Here is a 16,415-nt window from a genome sequence, read left to right on the forward strand (position 1 = left end):
CCCTTCTGTGTCTCATTCCCCTCATTATTCCCCAGTGTATTTAAGCCCTGTGTTCCTCTGTGTTAGTGTTATGTCGTCCGTCATGGCTGTGTTTCTCTGTGTGGTTCCCTGTGATATCCCAGTTTAGTTAAGTTAATTAAATGTTAATTTAAATGCTCATAAAGGATCATAGCTTCCAAGGACAGTTTTTATTTATTTTTGATAATTCAAAGAAGAGTATAACAAATGAGGAAAATATCAGGTATTTCAGATTCAGTTGAAACTTAAATAAAAAAAATTTACACATAAAAAAACTGCAACCAAGAAAACATCTTACAACAATAACATTAATATTACATTACACTGTGTCATAACTCAACAGATCAGAGGAAATTAAAATGTCACTGTGAGGGAAACCAAAGTTATCCAGACAATTAAACAACAATATAAGTGAGCATGATATTTTCACAAAAAAACAAAGTAAGGTGGATATGATAATTAAATGACTTTTAAACTGATAATCATCAAAATACTCAACAGAACAATTCTTACAGCCTGAGGCTTCAGCCGAAGAAATATTTTGGATTGTTTTTACTTATCTCACACTTTCTAATTCCTCTTCATCTTCCCTATCATGTGACCCTGTTTCCTCGTTTCCTTCATCTCTGACTACATGATCTGACCTGTCTGTGCTAACATCAGTCACATCTCCTGTGTTGTTGCTCTCCATACTGCAGCAGCACAGACGTGCCAGCAGCCTGTCAATGGGCCCTTTACACATGAAGGCAAACAGAATCAAGTCCAACAATGAACTAAACAGAAATAAGATTATAATGATAAAATTAATAATTGGTGCGTAAAGATGTCGATATGAATTCAAAGTTAACATAATGACTGCAGGAAGGTTTATGAGAAAGTAATTAAGCAGCAACAGAACCAAGGTTCCTACAGTTCTTCGTTTTTCTTCAGTGGGCACTGAGGTGGCAGCAGGCAGAGCTTTAAGTGTCCCAGCGAGACAGAAGATGAACAGGGGGGCAGGGAGGGCGTTATAAATACTTAAACGTACAAATTCATATGAAAATACAGCAAGAGCAACACTAACACTACAAAGGACCCAGACCAGAACACAGACCAGTACAGAACCCTCAGTTTGTCTGAGGCAGTCCAACAGTGGGCAGGCGATGAAACAATACCTGCAACACAAAAGAGAGATTATGAGAGTACAGAACATAACAATGCTTCAGTATAATATTCAGAGACATGTAAGTACACACACACACACACACACACACACACACACACACACACACACACACACACACACACACACACTGGTACCTTTCCAAAGCAATCAACAACCTGAAGTAAAGACTGGCCGTCACAGCAAAATAGTAAATGAAACGTGCAATGTTGTCGTAATGCATTATTTCCTCCCAAAAGAACATCATGCTGTGCTGGATCAGAAGGGAGATGATAAGGTTTGTGTAATAGATGACAGGAACCTGATATCTTCGCCCCTGCAGGAAATATTAATTGAAACCACATTAATACAATGTTTAAAATGAATAAATAAAATGAAAGTGTAGATTAATGCATATAAATGAATGAATATTTATTTTACCTATTATAAAGAGGTAAAATATAAAGCAAGTGAAATATTTTACTAGTACGTCAGAAAACGTACAAGTAATGATTTATCTTATAATATATATTTTTTGTAATTAATTATTCACACACCTCAAAATAAACACAAATTTCAGGCTGTTATAGTGAAATGGATTCCCAACAGAAACAAAAACAATATTTGAGCACAGCACTTTCTTGCTTCATCACAATACAACCAAAATACAAGACATGTACTAAATATTTGTTATTTAACTTTTAACTCAGTAAGTAAAATTAATTCTGTTATATTTATAAAAGTCAGTTCCAGAACAGACAAGCAAAAAAAAACTATTAAAACCCCAAAACACTGTATATATAATTATGTATTGCTGTTAATAAGAATATTACAGAGAATTATCACACTTATCTTAAGATATACAGTGGGGCAAAAAAGTATTTAGTCAGCCACCGATTGTGCAAGTTCCCCCACTTAAAATGATGACAGAGGTCAGTAATTTCCACCAGAGGTACACTTCAACTGTGAGAGACAGAATGTGAAAAAAAAATCCATGAATCCACATGGTAGGATTTGTAAAGAATTTATTCGTAAATTAGGGTGGAAAATAAGTATTTGGTCAATAACAAACAAGGAAAATCTCTGGCTCTCACAGACCTGTAACGTCTTCTGTAAGAAGCTTTTCTGTCCCCCACTCGTTACCTGTATGAATGGCACCTGTTTGAACTCATCATCTGTATAAAAGACACCTGTCCACAGCCTCAAACAGTCAGACTCCAAACTCCGCCATGGCCAAGACCAAAGAGCTTTCGAAGGACACCAGGAAAAGTATTGTAGACCTGCACCAGACTGGGAAGAGTGAATCTACAATAGGCAAGCAGCTTGGTGTGAAAAAATCAACTGTGGGAGCAATCATCAGAAAATGGAAGACATACAAGACCACTGATAATCTCCCTCGATCTGGGGCTCCACGCAAGATCTCATCCCGTGGGGTCAAAATGATCATGAGAACGGTGAGCAAAGATCCCAGAACCACACGGGGGGACCTGGTGAATGACCTGCAGAGAGCTGGGACCAAAGTAACAAAGGTCACCATCAGTAACACACTACAACGGCAGGGAATCAAATCCCGCAGTGCCAGACGTGTTCCGCTGCTGAAGCCAGTGCATGTCCAGGCCCGTCTGAAGTTTGCCAGAGAGCACATGGATGATACAGCAGAGGATTGGGAGAATGTCATGTGGTCAGATGAAACCAAAGTAGAACTTTTTGGTATAAACTCAACTCGTCGTGTTCGGAGGAAGAAGAATACTGAGTTGCATCCCAAGAACACCATACCTACTGTGAAGCATGGGGGTGGAAACATCATGCTATGGGGCTGTTTTTCTGCCAAGGGGACAGGACGACTGATCCGTGTTAAGGACAGAATGAATGGGGCCATGTATCGTGAGATTTTGAGCCAAACCCTCCTTCCATCAGTGAGAACTTTGAAGATGAAACGAGGCTGGGTCTTCCAACATGACAATGATCCAAAACACACCGCCCGGGCAACAAAGGAGTGGCTCCGTAAGAAGCATTTGAAAGTCCTGGAGTGGCCTAGCCAGTCTCCAGACCTCAACCCCATAGAAAATCTGTGGCGGGAGTTGAAAGTCCGTGTTGCTCGGCGACAGCCCCAAAACATCACTGCTCTCGAGAAGATCTGCATGGAGGAATGGGCCAAAATACCAGCTACTGTGTGTGCAAACCTGGTAAAGACCTATAGTAAACGTTTGACCTCTGTTATTGCCAACAAAGGTTATGTTACAAAGTATTGAGTTGTATTTTTGTTATTGACCAAATACTTATTTTCCAACCTGATTTACAAATAAATTCTTTACAAATCCTACCATGTGGATTCATGGATTTTTTTTTTCACATTCTGTCTCTCACAGTTGAAGTGTACCTCTGGTGCAAATTACTGACCTCTGTCATCATTTTAAGTGGGGGAACTTGCACAATCGCTGGCTGACTAAATACTTTTTTGCCCCACTGTATCTATATTAAGTGTTGACTGTTTTGCTGTATAATAACAATATAGTCAGGTGCAGAGGTCACTGAATGGTCTGAAAATCTGAGGCTTAAATTTAGACACATCATGTGTTTTTCTTCTTTAGTCAAACTGCAAACATGTTGAACGTCTACGGGAGATTTAGTCGAACAATACTCTTACATGTTATCAAAGCACCAAAAGACAACTATTAATCCCATCAATCCCAGGAATTTAGAGAATAATTTCTGATTAGTAGTGAAGCTGTCGGCACATGATTGGTTTTAATGAGTCTCATATATTCACTCATCTGTATCTCAAAAGCCCAACAGTTAACATGGGATGTGCTAATTTTATGACATGACTGTATCTGGTTCAGTGAACTTCCCATTATTACACTTTACTTTTGCTGCACCGATAAAATACAATATGTTAAGAATTTATTATTTTATTCTACTATTCCTACACTGTCGACTATCAATTGACATTCAAGTTTATGTCAGCTGTCAAAGGTCGGGTATATTCCAGGCAGCTCAGCACTCTATTGCTGGGTTTTTATTTCTTTTCTTTTTTATATATTTTATTTTATTTTTGCTTTTTGCTGAGTTTTTTAATTGTTCACACACTCACATAAAAAGATGATACATATTTACGTACCGCACAACACACACAGCAGAAGAACAGTATGGTCACGGGAAGGAAGAAGCAGATATTCACCCATTTCAGGACTACCAACATTGCCCACATGACTTTCTGTGTGATGGAGTTGATGCAGAAGAATTTTCTACTCTCTTTTAAACTGAAAGAAAAAAATATGTAAAAGAAACTCATCAAACTCGTGTTTTTTTTTCTAAAATACATGTATTGTATAATAGTAGAAGCCTCAGTTCAAATCATTCAAAAATTGATGGCTATGACATGTATTGCATCAATAGAAATAAAAAAAGGGGAGGGGGTGTTGCCTTGTACACTGATAATAATTACAAATGTAGAATCATCAGTGAACTGTCTCTAGCACTGGATAACATAATGGAGTGCATAACTATTGAAATAGAAGCTGAAAAGTCAAAGAATCTGCAAATCAGCTGTATCTACAGGACCCGTGGATAAAAACGTTCACAGAGGAAGTGCTGAAGATATACAATCCCATTAACAACATGAAAATGACATTTTATGTGGTGATTTCAATATAGATTTGTTGAATCCAACTGTGAACAGTGCCATCACTGATTTCATCCACACAATGTACAGCATTAGTCTTTATACCTTAATCCGCTGTCCAACAAGAATAACCTCACATAGTGCTACACTTGGCGATAATATTTTCACTAATGTTGTTGACAGGAATGTTCTAAGTGGATTAATAATAAATTAATTAAATGACCATCTACTGGTTTTTGCAACAGTACAGGGCTATGCCAGGATTAACAGATGTGAACCTAATAAGAAATTAATTAGACTTAAAACTCAAGAAGGAATTTGCTCAACAACCAAGACTGGACAGTACTAAATAATATTGTAAATAAAGGAACTAAAGGATTGGAATATCTAAATAACTTTCAAGTACAAAATACAAGGACTAATGACATAAAACAAATTGCAAATGGTTTTAGTTATTTTTTTCTTGATGTTGGTCCTGGCTTGGCTAAAGAAATTTTGTGGTTAGTTGCTGGACTCATGAAATTAACAAACTGCAGGAAAATCACTGGAGTTATAAGAGGCAGACAACTACACACACACACCACATGTATGCTTTTGCTATTTATTGTGGTTTAACCTGTCGAGGACAAAAATGTACAGAAAATTCTGCATCAAGCCTTGAAATCATAGCTTTCCTACTTTTGTTAACCCTGGATTGGTGGCATGGTGATTAGTGCTGTTGTCTCACAGCAAGAAAGTCCAGGGTTCAAATTCACTGTCTGGCTAGTTTACAGTTGTTTCTCTCTGGGTATTCTGGTTTCCTTCCACAGTTAAAAGTCATGCAGTGTTTGTTTCCATGTGATTGACTGGTGAGCTGTCCAGGGTGTACCCTGCCTCTTACCCTATCACTTCAGGGTTATGCCCCAGCACCCCTGCAACCCGGATGGTAGTTGTAGATCAATTCACTTTGTATTTTAACCAGACTCTTAGACTTTGTTGAACATTATGTAACATGAAGACGACCTGTAGTATTTAAGTGAATAAGTGAAGTGAATAAGGGGGCAGGAACAGGAAAAGTGTAAACTTCATCCTACTCCTTTTCGAGCACACACATTCTGTAGACATGGATATATACAAGAGAACTTGATGATTATTAATTTTTGTTTGTTTGTTTTTTTCTCCTGTTATTTCAATTATATTTGCATGTTCGAAATAAAATTCTAACTTCAAGTATAATGATAATAAAAATAATTGTAAACATTGTCTCTACTTACCTGAGGACTGCTTTCAGATGAAACTGTGGGTAAAATGTGTAATATGATGAGTTTGTCTTGAACATGGAAGTTGTGGTGGCCTAATTAACACCCCACCCCCACAGACATGTGGTCACACTCAACATGCAGATGGTTTATTTTCAGCATAGAAACAACTTTTTTTTCTCTCCAAGATGTAGCCCACATTCAAGTTTAGTATGCACCAATCAGTTGATCTGTGCTGTTTTATAAACCTAACATAGTGGCTACATGAAACTAATAATGCAAAGTAAGGAAAAGTAAACATTTTATTTATGATACTTTTTCATTTTTTGCTTTGTTAAAAATCTAAATAGTTATCAGTTATTTATTGATATCTCTCATTGTTAAAACACCTAAAAGATTAATTTTCAATCCACTTTTTCATATGATCTGTGTTCCCATGTGTATTAACCCTTAGTGATTGCTTTAGGTTGTTTATAAACCCAGTGATCAGCAGTTTGTGGTGTTGCCAGGCAGAAATAGAAATATTTCAACATGAACACGGTCCTGCATTGATGACTGACATATTGTGATACTTTTATATGGTAGGCCTGTTTGGGATTCAAACTATCAACTGACAACATAAATGTATCTGTGAGGAGTTTACTGTGGTCATAGATGACAGCAACAACAAGCAATTTTCTCATAGACTTTAATTTTACATCTTTATGAAACCAGAGAACTGCCACCTGTTGTCCTTTATTAAATGTAGGACCCATAATGGATGAACAATTTGTAACTGCAAAAAATTAGACAAAGCTATTTTTTCAACCTAGATTTGTTTTATTTCATCAATAAAAAAAAAAAAAAAATACAGTGTCTCATATCACCAGTTGCAGTTAACTGAACTAAATAAATATTATTTACAGGAATGTAAATCTTTTTCATTACATCTTTAAAAACACTGAACATACAAAGACTTCTTTATGAATTTTAACAATTGTACAAAACTCTTATCCACGTCACACATCACAAGTAATCTTGCTGTTTGTTCAGTCCAGTTATTAACAACAAAGGAGAGATGATGACATTAAGTCGCTGGCTCTTGCTACAATATATGAACTTGTGGGGAAGCAGCTTCATCACTGAACTCACTGTCATCAGCTACAATCGCAGGATTGTCTTGGCTGCATATACATATATAATCTACATAACAAATAGTACAATATTATTTCTAATACTCGGTATACCAGAGGAAATTGAATTGGTAATGTGAAGGACCAAAAAAATATAATATATTGATAGTAAAATAGTAAAATAGAGCTATATTTTACCATTTTTTATGGAATAAATGATTCCATAAAAAAATGTAAATTAAAAAATCCAATTCAATTCTTAAAACGTTACAGAGAACTGAAAACATTATTTGGACATGTTGTAGAAACAAAGAAAGGTGATGTGGCAAACAAAATTTCAAGCAAGAAAAAGGTAAAAACATTAAAACCTAATGTGGGAAACTAATTATTATTATTTTTTAAGATTTAAACATCTTTAAAACTGGGATATAAAAAGTGTCCAAAGCAGTTTATAAAATCAGTTTTAAAACTATTTAGACAGACACTCCAGCAGCCTGTCAATGCATCCGTTCTGCATAAAAGAAACAGAATCAAGTCCACATCAGCCCACCTGTCTGTGCTGTCAGTCACACTCTTCCATCAGCTGAGCACAGACATGCCAGCAGCTTGTCAATGCATCCTTTTCGCATGAAAAGAAACAGAATCAGGTCCACAAAAGGACTGAGCAAAAAAATGATAAAGATGATAAAGAAGTAACGAGAGATGATTGTGGGAACGATTAATAGAAAGTAGTAAAAGAACAACAGAGTTAAAATTCCTAGACTTCGACGTTTCTCCTCAGTAGGCACTGAGGTGGCAGCAGGCAGGGCTCTGAAGGTCCGAGCTAAGCAGAAGATGAACAGGGGGCCTGGGAGGGCAGCATAAATAATTAAACGTCCTAATTCATCTAAGACTATGGCAAGAGGGACACTGACTATACAAAAAGCCCAGACAAGGACACAGACCAGCACAGAACTCCTTGTTTCTTTGAGGCAGTCCAACAGTGGATATGCGATGTGAAAACACCTGCAACAGAGGAGAGACACTAATTTGTATCATCACAGTGTAGAATAATATGATTCTGACTGTAAGGATGCTTCACAGTAAAATATAATGTTCAGAGACATGCAGGTACACACACTAAAAGACAAACAGGTACCTTTCCAGAGCAATGCACATCCTGAAGTACAGACTGGCCATCACACACGAGAGGTGAATAACAGCAGGTATGCTACTTCCTATTCTTAATAACCAAACAATCATTATGCAGATCTGGATTACATTAGAAGTGAGGAGGTTTGTGTAATAGATGACAGGGACTGGACTCCTTTGCACCTGCAGGAAATATAAATTAATATTTAAAATAACAATAAATAAATGCAGGAATAAACATGACATTGTTTATTATGTTATTATGCTCTCAGGCACCAGAAGGAGACTAATTTACAAAACAATCAACTTTTCTTTTAGGTTGTTGAAAACTTTTTAAAATCAAAGTGTCTCTTGACTTCCTTGCTTTTCAGACTTTTATCTGATGTCAAAACTTCTCTTTTTTAAACGTTCTTATGGTTGAAACTGCTGGTGCATGTAAAGCAACAGAGGACAAAATACTCAGTCGGGTTACTTCACAACACTACATGCTTCCATGTTTTCTGCCCACAGGGTTTCTCTGTAACACTGTGAAAAAATAAATTACTGCACATTTAGAGGAACAGTTTGTCACTAGGATGGTATCTGTACTGCCGAGGTGCAGCTGATGGAGGTTCTTATGGCTCGTTCACTAAAAAGAAGAAAGTTTGTTTGGCTCCAAATCGGCTGATCAAAGCTTTTGTTTCTTAAATTAATTTAAAGTCAAATTATTTGTAAACTAAATTATTAGTATGCAAAAGATAGAGTGCTACAAAAAAACAAAAAATACAAAAACAAATAATTAATAAAAGGTCCAGTCTCTGATAGTATGTATAATATTTATAAGCTTTTAACTTTTCAACTATTTGGATTGAAACAACAGAGAATCACACAAGAAAATATAAATAAAATATATGTTTATATCATCATTTTGATCATTGTTAATGTATTATTATTATTATTATTATTATTATTATTATTATTATTATTATTATGAGGAGACAGGCTGGGGAGAAGAAATAGAAGACACCCAGCAGAGGGCCTTGGGTCAGAATCAAACTCTGCTGCTCATTTAGCTTATTTGTGGGATGTGGGCATTTTCTCGACCCGTGAGCTAAATCGCACTAAGCTTGAACTCAGGTGTGAGGAACTATTTAATTTTAATGATCCTTAATAAAGGTCATTGCAGCCCTTCCTTGTTATTTATGTATTTATTTCACTAAATCTACAATTTATCCCATTTTTTATGTTTATTTAAGCGTTGTCTGACAGTATGTTTGCCGCAGCAATTTCCTAATTTTGTAAACCTGCTCAACATTTGGCAATAAAACCCTTTTTGATTCTGATCCATCTTTTTCTGCTTATCTGGGGATGGGTCGCGGGGGCAACACCTCACCCAGGAGGTGCCCAGGAGGCATCCTTGTCAGAAGCTCGAACCACCTCAATCTGCTCCTTTCGATGTGGAGGAGCAGCGGCTCTGAGCCTCCTCCCGGATGGCCGAAATCTTCACCCTATCTCTAAGAGAGAGGACGCCCTTTTCTGCTGTTTGTATCCGCGATCTTGTTATTTCGGTCACTACCCTCTCAATTTACCGGTCGATCTACGTCCCTACCCACACCTCACGAGCTGTGGGTAGGGACGTAGATTAACTGTCTGCTCTCTCTTCACAACAGACCGGAGCAGCGTCTGCATCACTGCAGCCGCAGCACCAATCCGTCTGTCGATCTCCCTTCTCCCGTCACTCATGAACAAGACCCCGAGATACTTAAACTCTTCCATTTGGGGCAAGAACTCGTCCCTGACCCGGAGTGGGCACTCCACCTTTTTCCGGCTGAGGACCATGGCCTCAGATTTGGTGGTGCTGATTCTCATTCCCACCGCTTCACACTCAGCTGCGAACTGTTCCAAACCGAACTGGAGGCCATCGCCCGATGAAGCCAACAGAACCACATAATCTGCAAAATCTGCTTTCATCTCTGCTTCAAATTATTCACAAAGAAAAAAGTTATTATTTACTTACCACATAACACACACAGTAGATCATCAGTATGGTCAAAGGAAGGCAGACACATGTGTCGATCCACATAATCACTTCAAGGACTTTCCGAAACTCGGGCAAAGATACTGTGATAGGGTTGTGTTGGAATCTATACCAATGCACTTTGTTTGTGTGGCAAAGCAAAAAAATAAAATAAATTAAAAAAAACAAACATTGTTAACATTGTTCAGTCATGAAATTACTGATTGTAGGTAAACAAGCAGCAACGCAATAATAATAACATGGAGTAGCCCGAATTGTGCTGGAGAATGTTGGCACAGAATAACAAACATTGGTGGTGAAGGGAGGGAGTATGAAAGTATAAAAATAACACTTTAAAGTCAATTGCTAACACTTGATGTCTGTGTCGTGTATGTAAGGTCGGGGGGCGGGTCCATTCCACTGCAGGGCAACCCGCATGTGGCGAATAAAATTTGAACTTGAACTTGATTAAAACTCAACTGGATTACACTTTTTTTTGTGAGATCACAGAGAAGTTAACAGCTATTTGATTAACCATAAATTTCAATTAAAATAACTCTAAAGTAAAAATTTACTTTGCATTTCTGATCTTGAAAACTTTACATGCCAATGTTTAAAAACGATTCACAAATTGCTCATAAAATATCCCCGCACAGCAACAATGAAAACAAAAACACCTCGATGCAAATTTTCAGAGCGATGAAATTGGCTGGACCAGGAATTTTCAGCTCTCAGTAAGAACATGTTGTGATGAACCAACACAAATGTACTGAAATAAATCTAATTCAGTTCTGTCAAAGCTATCAGTGCACTAACCATAGCAGTAATACATATGAATACATCTACTGCTGCAGGCTCTGTTTTAAATCAACATGTGTGATTAGGCTGCATGGTTCACATTGCACATTGTGTTGCTATGCAGGCGACAGTTACGCTGACATTCTGTGGGAGAAGTTATTTATATTAATTAGTCAAATAGATCGAGGAGGTACAGTTAGTGCATTACCAACACACACATTCACAAAAAGCTGCTCACTCCAAGCACAAAAGAAAAGAAGGTAGTGACTTTAATAAACTATCTCCAGATGTTCTAATTCAGTCAGTTTCTATGTTTTTTATAACTATTCCTCTCTTCAGATAGAAATAATATGAACATGTATAAAATAAGTGTCGCCCTTACTTGTCTCAGGACTGTTTCCAGCTGAACCGTTGGGTAAAATCTGCAATATGACAATTTTGTGTTGAACGAGGAAGTTGTGGTAACAAACTTTATAATCTCCACCCCGTACTCACTGATGTTCAAACTCACAGATGCCCAAACATGAAGCCAGCGAGAGTCAAGATATATTTTAACTTAAATGATCAGTACAACAACTAAGCTGCATCGTTTCTGTTCTGCTGATGGTTTTATTTTGCTTTACAGTCACAAAAGCACATGCATTTTAATCAAGATTTTTACTCAGTCCAACTGTTGCCTAAACCAAAACTCAGATCCAGCAAACTTAAAATATCAGGGATTAAAAACGTTGTGACAGCAAACATGACATCAGCTCCTGTGACTGTTAGTAAAAGTTTTTATTCAGGTAGAAATCTGGTCTCAAAGGTGTTTCCATGGCACATTATTAGCAGTAGCAGTTTAAAGCCACGGGGCAGCTGATGGCCTGATCCCCATGAAGTAGACAACCAAAAAGCTCTAATGTCTCTTTATACATGTGACAGTATTTTTACACAAGCTAGTACACATTGTTGAATAGTATCTTTATAACAGGTTATAGAGGGAGGCAAAAGTAGTCGTATCTTTACTACAATCATCGAGTGGATAACAGTAAACTGATTAAAGAAGAACAGAATCTGCTGCTCTTTGAAAAATAAAAAAATTCTGGCAGTATTCATTTAAATAACCATATAAATGAATTACAGCTAAAATTAAATCTGTATTTCAGTTTCAAACTAAATAATTTCTGCAGTTTTGGTGAATCTATAATCTCTTATTTAACACTGAAAAATTTATGTCTAACAATTATATTTTCTTGTATAATGAGCACAGAGCTGCTTTTTGATAAAAACACTTTCCTTTTTATGGGAATAATTATTAGAACATCACTTGTGAATTAAAGCTGGAAATACTCCCAAACAAATGTAGTATATACATGTGTTTTTCTTAACTTTATTAAAACCTGCAGTTGGCAGCTGCTTTATGAACCCATATTTGTGACTGTATGAACCTCTAACAAGCTTAATCTTCCTGTTTGCACCATATTAAAACCCACAGACCCACCAGATGAGAGTAGCTGAAGTGGCAACAAACACCTTGTTGATGATTTTTAAAGATCGCTATCTTCAGTCAGAACCTGTGACCTCAGAGGTGTGAACAGAGACAGGGTGTGAAAGTTTTGACACATCTGTAGAGGTTATTAAGCTTTTAATGCAAACTAACTTACCGGCAATATTTTGTTTATTTACTTTAATAGAAAGAGTTGAATAGAATAGAATAGAATAGAATGCCTTTATTGTCACTATACCAATGTACAATGAGATACAGAGCATCTCCTACTCAGTGCAAACATGTGGGAGAAGAAAGGGGGGTGAGGTGCACAGTTTCTGCAGCACTATATATATTTGAACAGTATTTTGAAGAAAAAAAACAGCAACAAAAAAACAAAGAAGAAACAAGGCGCAGTTTCCAAGGCTGTCCATACCTGAAGCCTTGGAAACTGCTAAGCCATGGCTCACAGCCTTGGCCAGCTGCTTGATGAGGTACACCAGAGAGATAGAAGGCAGCAGAATAAACCAGCCGTTCTCCACAGAACCAGCCAATTTGTACTCTCAGTGGCAGGGTAGGCAGGCCTGAACCCTCTCAGTGAAATCACTGACAACACTGGCTATGGATACTGACTACGGAGTGTATCAGTTGTCAGCCACCTCCTGTACATGGATGACATCAAGCTGTATGCCAAGAGTGACATTGATTAACTGATCCACACCACCAGGATATACAGCAATGACACTGGAATGTTGTTCGGACTGGAGAAATGTAGTCATTTGATATCAAAGAGAGGGAAGGTAGTCAGAACTGAGGGGATCGAACTACCTGTTGGACTTCCAGATACAGACGGTCAAATGGTGGTGGCTACCCAACTGGTCATAGTGGTGGTAGGCACACAGAAGAAGACGACTGTAGTGATAAACGTAGCGGTTCCGAATGACAGCAACACCAAGAAAAAGGACCAAAGGTCTGCTAGATGATGTGAATCATCTAGCAGACCTTCTGAGGGTACTTCACGTAGTCTTGGTAACCAGCTACAGGGGATTCAGGTTTCAAGCTTCACCATAATCCTATCTTTCAGGTCAGTTCCTCTATTCCTCAGTCTGCTCCAAAGGCGTGTAGTCTTACCACCAGGGGCGGAGCGTGGGGGTGGCTTACTGGGCTTAAGCCCGGGTTGTTTTGTCAGAAGCCCGGGGTATTTTGGAGTGCAATTTTTTCATAGTTAGATGCCTGGCTGACAACTGTATAAAACAAAAAGTACACACAATATTCGAAGCACATAGTGCACACTGTGGGAATTTACGACTGTGCGTGAATCCCCCCCTGATATTGGTATGATCCAAGCTCAGGCACTAAGCGACTGAGCGAGGGGGCGGGGCAGCTGCTGCCCGTCAGTGCGCTGTTGGAGAGACGGAGCCAGCCATACTAAGGAGAGCTTAAGTTTGACCAGGTACCAAAGCAAATCATTCGTACCGTACAAATAATGTAAATATGACGGTGCATCACGAAAGATTGATATCAAACTGATCACTTGACCCATATTACGTTACTTGCTCTTCAAGTGAATCAACAAATGGCGAAATGAAAAGCCGAACAAATGCTATTTTTTTAGAGATTCTTAGCTTACGTGTGTTTATTTCATATTTTCAGTTCTTACCCTCCCCGACTAAATCGGTTTCAGTTATGTACTGAAATATAAGAATGGACATTAGAGGGTTCTTTCAAAGAAAAACTCAGGTAAATGTTATTTTATATATTATGCTTTGTATGTTGTTCAGTATATTTGTATGCAAAACAAGAGGAATTTCAGTACACAGCAGGATATTCACATTTGTAACCAGATATTTACACTTTAGGGAGAAAACATAAAACATTTTTACTGCACAACATCAATTTAGAGTAAACTTTTGTTTTAGATAAATATTGAAATATCTTTTGAATTAGTTAAATGTCACAATAAAGAGAGACAGAGCTTTCTGTTTTTTATCACTTTCATCAAATTTAGGAGTACATGTACACTAAGTTTATTGTTAATTAATAAGAAAACTCCAGACGATTCCATTCTGAGCTGAAGAAGCTTCTGATAGGTTAGTAGAGTCCATGTGAGTAAACAGGTGGCACAGCTGTGGATGCATATAAGGCAAAACACAGAGCCTGTTTCTGTGACATGGGAAAATCAAGAGATGTCAACCAAAACACCAGGAAAAGAACTATGGAGCTCCATAAGTGTGGCTCAATTTTGAATACAATTTGGTGCCATTTGCAATTAAGAAATACAGACGATTTCTCTCTTTACTCTTAAAGTTAACAAATATGTTTTTTATATTTATCAATCTAAAAAAAATAAACATTTAGTCTGATTTGATGTTACAATTAAAAAGTGTTTGTGTTTTTATCTGAAGAGTTTGTAAATATCTGTATATTTGATGATTGTCAGCACAAAGAGAGAGAGAGGAACAGAGAGGGAACAAGAGCAGGTGAGACACACATGTTAGTCAAATGGTTGTTTACCAAAAGTATCACCGTATCATAGGTACTCATGTATCTCATACCTAGTGTTTCTTTTTAGGTTTGTTATTTTTCAAATTCTATATTTATTAAGTTATGCAGGCTTGTTTGCACAACAAGGCTAAATAATTATATAAACCTTTCTCAATCTAAATATTGTACTTTGGTAAAATTAAAAAATAAATGTAGTGCAGGTCTATGATGATTTTTAGTGCTACTATCATCTAGTTCTGATTCTGGTTCTGTCTTGGTTAAGTCCCAAGTAGTCCTGATTTTGAACTGTTGTAGTCCTGTTTTAATTCTGGATCAGTTCTTGGTCTGGTTGAATTGGGGTTTAGTCCTCGTGTCTTGATACAGCCCTGATTTTGTTCTGCCTTGCTGCTTAATTAAAAAACTAGTTTAAGGTGTTCTGCACATGTGATATATATTTTTCCCTATATGAAGTCATTCTTTTTTGAACAAAACTCAAAACAGAGCCAATTAATCTTTCAGTCATTTCTACCCCCCCCCCCCCCCCCCCCCAGGGAAAAAAAAATCCCACATGCATACTATCCTTTTGGGCTAAGCCCCGGGTGTTTCAAATGTCTGGCTCCGCCTCTGCTTACCACTAACCTATCCAGCTCCATACTGATATATATATAATATTTAATCACACTGGTTTTCAGTACTCAAAGAGTTTTAGAAGGCTAAAGTCTAATATTAGCTGGCATAATGTTAGCTTACAATGTTATATTATTGTTTAGCTGACTCCTGTCAGCTGTCCAGAGATGGCTGGGTCTGATATCTGCTGATGATAACCAGCTGCGACAATATCAAGAATAAATAAACATGGTCCTGATTTCTTATGTTCGAACACTTCAGGTGAGGAGGAACAGGAGGAGATGGAGATGAGGAGAAGAGAGTAGTGGTGGAGTAGAGGAGGCAAGAGAAAACAAAAATATTGTTTGAAACAGATACTGATTAGAACTTCATATAACTGATACTACTATTCATTTCATGCAGCGATGTGCACATGACGTCACATATCTCTCAGCAGATACCCCTGTTTGTTAATTGTCTGGCCGGTTATATTAAGTAAACCTTAGTTGTGTTTTTGTTTAACTGGCTCAATGAATATTAAGCTCATAGCTCTTTTGCACACATCTCTGTTTCACACTTCAATATTTTGTCTTATTTGTTGTCTTCATTTATTTATTTGTGCTATTTGTATTTTTATCTGTTCTGTTTCTATTGTATATATTAATCGGCATCTGTGTGTGGACAGCAAAGAAAGAATTTCATTGCACAGAGAAATGCCTTTTTTTCTATGGACACATGACAGTAAACACTTTGAATCTTGAATCTTTGAATGTAAAATACTGTGAATAAACACAATGTATT

At 37.3% G+C, this 16,415-nt stretch overlaps 2 long non-coding RNA genes across 2 annotated transcripts; one reads left to right on the top strand and one right to left on the bottom strand.

Annotated features, from left to right (window-relative positions):
- Positions 1 to 7,393: 7,393 nt before the first annotated feature.
- LOC309720123 lies at positions 7,394 to 11,473 on the bottom strand. Its single transcript, XR_014280413.1, has 4 exons — positions 11,442 to 11,473; positions 10,262 to 10,401; positions 8,273 to 8,448; positions 7,394 to 8,139 (listed from the first exon to the last, which is right to left on the bottom strand). It is a non-coding gene; the product is annotated as an uncharacterized lncRNA (long non-coding RNA).
- A 2,191-nt stretch (positions 11,474 to 13,664) lies between these two features.
- Positions 13,665 to 15,543, top strand: LOC309720361. Its single transcript, XR_014280475.1, has 3 exons — positions 13,665 to 13,977; positions 14,178 to 14,264; positions 14,965 to 15,543. It is a non-coding gene; the product is annotated as an uncharacterized lncRNA (long non-coding RNA).
- The last annotated feature ends 872 nt before the right edge of the window (positions 15,544 to 16,415 follow it).

Source organism: Aulonocara stuartgranti (assembly GCF_965226115.1).
Source record: "Aulonocara stuartgranti genome assembly, chromosome: 13".
Taxonomy (NCBI): domain Eukaryota; kingdom Metazoa; phylum Chordata; class Actinopteri; order Cichliformes; family Cichlidae; genus Aulonocara; species Aulonocara stuartgranti.